Source organism: Macrosteles quadrilineatus, unplaced genomic scaffold, assembly GCF_028750875.1.
Source record: "Macrosteles quadrilineatus isolate MER2022 unplaced genomic scaffold, UCM_ALF_1.0 Scaffold_3__2_contigs__length_128488019, whole genome shotgun sequence".
NCBI lineage: Eukaryota > Metazoa > Arthropoda > Insecta > Hemiptera > Cicadellidae > Macrosteles > Macrosteles quadrilineatus.
This window is the reverse complement of record NW_026542596.1, coordinates 72680630-72687436: the sequence shown is the minus strand read 5'-3', so window position 1 is coordinate 72687436 and position 6807 is coordinate 72680630. Positions and strand designations below refer to the sequence as shown.

The 6807-nt window shown below is 32.5% G+C and overlaps 1 non-coding gene across 1 annotated transcript; it reads left to right on the top strand.

Annotated features, from left to right (window-relative positions):
* The first annotated feature begins 1621 nt into the window (after window positions 1-1621).
* On the top strand, window positions 1622-1693 carry Trnaa-cgc (transfer RNA alanine (anticodon CGC)). The gene has a single exon. It is a non-coding gene; the product is annotated as a tRNA-Ala (tRNA).
* Window positions 1694-6807: the final 5114 nt, after the last annotated feature.

The following is a 6807-nucleotide window of genomic DNA, read 5'->3' as shown; positions in this document are numbered from 1 at the left end:
GTAGAAAATTACCCCCGAATAATCGAAATCCAAAAATAAATTGGTAAAATTTACGTAAACAACAATATTATTTTCAATTACGCACGGAGCTACGGCGCAAAGTTTAAAAAGCGAGGGCGCACTAAATGATAACAATAAATACCAAAGGAGGGGCGCAAACGGCTAGAATGCCTTCAAGAGCTGAAAATGAAGCCCCGTAAATGAGGCTTGAGAAGTGGAAGATTATAAAAAGCTGTCTTTGAGGCTTTGAAGTAGAGAGAGAGTATCAGGGTGGCAGAGACTGGCAGAAACTGTCGACGCTGCGAGGCAACTCGGCTAACAACTTGTCTTTGCCTTATGACAGACAACAAACCTGCAGACACTTTGGTTTGTACAATACTGTAGTAAACGAATGTTTAGTCAAAACAGAACTATTTTATTAATATCATTGAATGCATCATGATTTTCCATTTTTGCCCATTCCATCCGCTGTATTTCTGCATGGTTCTGTGTTTCTGTTTATCAATATAAAATATTCCTCCGTAATCAGTATGAATAGACCACAATTTACAATATAGGATTTAAATTGGACTGTTCCTTCCAAAAAGTAAAATAACCACTGAAAATGATGTTGATAAAAACTTGTTAAAGTTTGGTTTAAAACTATACAAACACCTTGATATTTTCGAATCTTTAACTTAACAATTGGAAAAAAGATAGAAATCATGGAAATTAAAACGCAAACTGTTGTTGAAACTATGTTCTGTTTTTTTATCAAAGTATTTATTATGCGTAACATTTATCTTTTTCTTTATTGTTCCACTAATATAACAGTTTACACGATTTAATTTTACTGTAGGAACCTACCAATAAACAAAGGCAGCTGATAGGCTACACAAGAATGAATAAGTAATACAAAACATATGTTTTTTGGAAAGATTGAATGCCACTAACTTTAAACAGCTTTGTTATATTAATTATATCACATGCAAAAGCAAAACTAAATTAATATATCGTGACTTTTTGATGTAATGCGTTTAGGGAGCAGTTTTTACTCCATGGTGAAAATAGGATGAAGGAGAGTAGTTACCGGAGCATAATTTGCTTTTCCTTCAATTCACTTTTATTTCCTGCTTTTAATTTTTTTTTATTTGCAAGTCGCAAAGGATTTTTTGGACTAATTAAATAATGAGTCGAAGTCAACCCATATAATGAAAATATCATAATGGTATTACAAAATAATATTGATTAACCAGATATGGCTATAATGAGTGCAGGTATAGTAATGTAATATCACACTAGTGCACTAATCTTTCTTAATAACACATTTCCCTACCCAAAACTCTTGTCCACGCACACAGCACACAGACATTTTCCTTATAATTGTATACGGTTTTTTTATGCCATTTGGTTGTGTTGTGATAAACTGTTTGTAATTTATTTTAGTTGTAAGGATTGTATAATTTATTATGTAAAATACCATTCATTGTAAATACAATTTCATTTAGTGTGCATTTCACTACGTAAGTGTATACTGTATCTTATCTTATCTTATGTTATCTGTTAGGTCTTCTAATATCGAAATACGGATTAATGTATTGTCATTTGTCTAGTTGCGCATATCCTGCCTTTCACAGCAAGTGGGGATGTAACTCAGTGGTAGAGTGTCTGCTTCGCATGCTGAAAGTCCTGGGTTCAAATCCCAGCATCTCCACAATAATTTTGTCTCGAGTGGGACCAATTTGTAGGACTCATATCCCCCGTTGTGATTCTATCTTAACTTTTGATGATGTTTAAATATGTATTCGTTAAATATTATACCTAAGTGTCAACAAGAGATTTTGTTGAGATTTTAGAGCAAGAACATTTTGGAATACAGTAACAAACGCATTTAGTTAATTTGGTCTGCTTTTAAAATACAGTATTGCTGTTTTACTAATTTATAAATACACAACTTCATAGTATACTATGATAGACACTAATTAAATTTCGACATTGTTAAACTATATTCATTATTAGTTAGTAGTAGGTATTTGGATACCATAAGATTTTAGAGATACAAATAACATTTATTTTATTTTATAATTACATTTCAAATAAATTTAATTAATAAGTTAAATTGAACATGTTAACAGACGTGTCAGACCACAGGAGATCGGATTTTGTATATTATTTACTCCGTGGGCAGACCCTGGGGTAGACCTACGCTGGTACACAAGTTACCATGGGAAGGAAGCTAACAATTCTAAATCTTTGTGGTTAAAATAAATGGACCCTGTTCAAAAGTTTCATTATAAACGTCACTTTCGACGTTTTTATTATTTTATTATTATTATTTTATACAAGACTGTTCATCTCTCTTTTCTCTTTGTTTCGACAAATAACAAAAACAATGAGTATGTGCTTTAAGTACAACTTCGATAACAAGACTATCATTGGGATTGGGGATTATTGAGACCTGTAATCAAGGTTGACTTCTTGTCGAGGTTTGCAATGACATGTGATTTTGAGGTAAGATAAATTCAAGGATTTGAACATGACATTTGTTATCGAGGTTCCACATACAGCTGAACGTTGATAAGGAGAACCTATCTTCAACATATCACCAGAAATTGCAACTGGCAAGACCTTCCCAATCCCGACGTATCAGCTGTAGTCAAGGTCACCGGAAGTAATTAGTTTGGGCGGAAGTAACTGAAGGGTTGACCACGTTCTCACCCCCTCCACGGAAGTGGCGCCTACTAGAGTATATCGGGAGTCGTGGGAATGAAAGATACTCCGAAGACGTTTGAAGTTAAACGGAGTATAAATTGCAAAACAAAACCTTATTTCCATTAAAGGAAATTTAGGAAAGCATACTTTGTGAACAGTGTATCCAGGCATACTTTGGCTAAAAGATATATCTACATTACTAAGAGCTCGTATATATATTGTACTTCTATAATAGTTTACTTAGGATGAATTTAATTTTTGCTTTTGAGAAAGAGGATCGATTAAGGCAATGGCTGGACCTTTCTAAAAACGCTGTAAAATATTTGACAAAAATTAAAATTATGACCAAAGGAAAATTAAAAAGGCAGAGAGAGTACCTAGAGTTGATATTTTGTTAGTAGATCTTTTACTTTGATGATTATGCTTAGGTCCTTACTACTAATACGATTTAATTTATTGCCTTGAAATAATACGATAAAAATAATTTAAGACGATGATAAGAGTGTTGTGTAGTACTATGTGTGTATTAACATTGTATAGTATCAGTATTTATTACGCGTTTATTCATAACAACTAAATAAATTAGATTCTTCATAATTTTTTCCAAATTATAGTTGGCCAGAGACAATTTATTTTCAAGCGAGGAATTCAACGTCGACCTTTGAATAAGGTCAAAGGTCGTCTTCATTTCAACTTCGTTGTAATCCTGATAAATTCAATCTCTAACTATGTAATCTTCTTAATAACATAAAGTATAAAGTGTAATAAAACAATCAATTAATGTGTAACATTACTTAGTTCTTATTTCAGATATATAAAATACCTGTGGGTAATTGATTTCATATAATTTTGAAAAGACTTTTATTTTCCAGGAGTAACAGGTAATTTTATGTAATTACATCTTTTAATACAACATTTGTCATTCTAGAGTACAGTATTTTGGTTTCGGATCACAAGGATTTTACAACATATGTACTCTAACAACTTAAAGGACTATTATTTTATATTTGTATTAGACGTTGTACCTGTCGATCTGTGATTATCTGTACACTTTTAATATCAAACGAGAACCCTTGCTGGCAAAATGTTTCTTTTAAAATACCCCTGCCGCAACAAACCTGCTGACTAAGTCAATTCCCATTTGCCTGATCGGAATTTCTCTAAAATATTCCCTTAGACAGGCTAGATTTATTCTCCATTTACGTAACATTAGGCTTAGTGAGTTGCTGTTACAAGGAATGTCATGAAAAGAGTTTTTTATTTAAATGTTAATGTCTTGTACTTAGATAAATAAATTGATAAAATTGTTAACTTAGACCATAAATAATTTATTTTTCATAAGATTATCACTCAAAATACTAAATAAGGTCTATTTGGTGTTTAAGCTATTCAAAATATTCTAAAATACTGTGAAATTGAATATTTCTAGGGTTAAAATGGAAAACAAATTTGTATTACATAAAACCCCAAATACAAATAAAACCCCGTTCAAATTGTCAGATCATGCTGGTTCGCGAAGTAGTGACGGGTCTAAGTCTTACCATGACACCAATGTAAAAGGTTATTCCATATGTGAGATATTCGCTAAAATATCGTGTTATTTCTTTATTTTCCTTGTCTCGAAGAGCCACGGATAGAGCCTTATAGCTCGCATAAATGTAATTCCTTCTTTACATTGAGTTTACCACACTTGTGTTACAATGTTCAAGTTAACTGTTATTTTGGCTTTGTTAATGTAAAGTGTATATAGGTCTATGCCCTATGATTAGGAACAGGATAACTTTTTATAATATAAGTGATAAACAACAGGATGTCAACAAATATACGCAATCAAACCACAAGCTCACCCAATTACCATTGGTTACATGATGGTGGTCGGCTGATCTTCGGAATTAAATTATGATTAACTAACATTACAATTACTAAGAATTAATTATGCAGTAACATTTATTGGATCAGAAAGTTTTAAAATGAACAACCCGGAATTAACTAATCTGTTTAACCAATCAAAATAAAATATTTGAGTTTTGTGTCAATAACCTACACCCCTTAAAACTCTAGTTAGTAGAGCTTTAATAGTTACGTAAGTTACGTAAGATATAGTCACTAAAAATAGTAAAAAAAAAAACTAAAATAAAAACAAATAAATTAAAAATATATACCCCACCACAGCCTGTAGACTAAGCGAGTTTCCACTTTCCTGCTTGGATTTCCACTAAGATATTTTATGTAAAAAAGATCTATTTCTATTTAAAAGCTTATTATTTAATGAGTGTAAATCATAATAATATCCATAAACAAGCAAACTAAAACTTGCTGACTCTCCATAAAACACCATACCAATTTCTAATGTACAGTTTTAATTCTAATTTGTTTTATAATATTCTCCGTTACCATTATGCGAACAACAACGATTCAATATACTGTACAGTACTTGTTTCTAAACTCCAAAAAATCGCCAAGCAAGAAGTTGCTTAACTTTGTGGGCGAAGAATGGGAATATATTTCTGAAATAATTCAATTGTATTTGAATGATTACCCCATAAAACCTCATTCTCACAGTGCGATCATGTTGGTTCACGAATTCGTCCGAAAACAAATTTACACCATTGGTGTTTAACCATATTTTGTAGAGTTAAAAGGACCATATCATATTAAATTTTAATGAAAATAGTTTGAGCTGGTTTTGTGAAAATAGTATATTCCGTGATTTTATGGGTTGTTATGGGTAAATCAGCACTAAATATTTAAGTGAAAAAATGAAAAAGAACGTCTGGATATACTATGGTTACCCACATACCAAATTAAATATAAATTGGACAGCTTTACACATCAGCACACCGACACCATCCTGAAAATACTTTTTGGTGTTCTGGAGGACCCATTGAATATTTTGACAAAATATTATGCTACTTTCTCCATTATAGGGGGAAAGTAAAATTCTTGTCACAGTTATTTTATATTTATTTCTATTCCGGAATAAAACTGCTCTAACGCAAGATAATGTTATAAATGATCTAAAATCAATATCGAATGACAAACTAACCGACCAATCACAATAGCTTACCGCCCTCACTAGCACGTAAGTCAGTAGATATTTCCATGTAGCTGTGTACAGATTATACAACAATGTGGTTGCCATGACGACGCGGAGACACGTCCCACCTTGACGACGGATTTACATCACATCTGTACCTACCTTGCCTGCTTCACTGCTCTACTCTGCTCTGCATTTTGATACATCTACAAGCCATTCCACACAAAACTGCGAAGGGATGAGATTATTTTATCTTTTTGCAAGGGTAGAACTTATGTTTGTGTTAGTAAAAGAGATGTGATCTCTATGTGAATATAATGGTGTTAATGTCCTACCTTCACATCCCACGACGCTAAGTCCTTGTCCAAAAACGTTCGTACTTCAAGGCTTAGAGAACATAGGTTATATCCAGTGGTGGTTGGTGTGATTTAAACCTAGAAACTCGGGACCATGATGCTAAAGTATATTCACGTTAATGGAAACAGTAATGTTTGGACGTTAAGTGAAGCCCGTGAAATATAGTTACGATTTTTATACATCTTAATTATTTCATAGTATCAGTTGTTTTGTTATATATTGCGTACAGAAACATTGGACAAATTGCGACTATTTCATGTTACAAACAGCTTGTTTAATGATAACGATTATGGGCGCATTGGTGCTGATACCCAAATGAAAAACAATTTTTTGAACATAATTCTAACTGAAATTTCAATTAGTTTGATTACAGAAAACAATTCAATCTGTAGATATTCTAGTTGGCACTGATTTAAATTTTTTTGAATACGCCACGATTTATGCAATTTCATAGTGACATAGCTGATCACAGTCAACATGATTTAGATAAAGATGTTCACACTGATAAATTGATTTCACCTCTCTCCATCGTTGACATTTTCCCTCTAGGATTACCGACTCGAGCAACACGTTTACTAAATAAACAATAAATCCATAACACGTAACTGGGTTAATCCGATTCGTTAAATTCCCGAGGCTCAATCACAGAATCCTCTTGACTCGAGTGGCTTACGTAATCAAACAATACAAGATAAATCAGTGCTGTAACAAGCTGTGTGAGT